The sequence below is a fragment of the Penaeus monodon genome, chromosome 29 (genome assembly GCF_015228065.2).
Source record: "Penaeus monodon isolate SGIC_2016 chromosome 29, NSTDA_Pmon_1, whole genome shotgun sequence".
NCBI lineage: Eukaryota > Metazoa > Arthropoda > Malacostraca > Decapoda > Penaeidae > Penaeus > Penaeus monodon.
This window is the reverse complement of record NC_051414.1, coordinates 35,801,960-35,802,193: the sequence shown is the minus strand read 5'-3', so window position 1 is coordinate 35,802,193 and position 234 is coordinate 35,801,960.

Below are 234 nucleotides of genomic sequence, written 5' to 3'. Positions count from 1 at the left end.
ACATCCCAAAATATTACACAGAAGTGGACGTGGCAAAGCAGGTAAGCATCTGATCAGTACGTCACTTACTTTTGCTCTGACCTTCATGCCATGTATATAAAGGCAGAAGTGTTCTAGACTGACTGCAGTTGGGGTCTTTGATCAGGATAATAAACATGTGATGTTGACCAGAAAATGTCGTAAACTGTGATTCATTACTGTGATTTCATATGGAATGTGTGATATAATTTTATG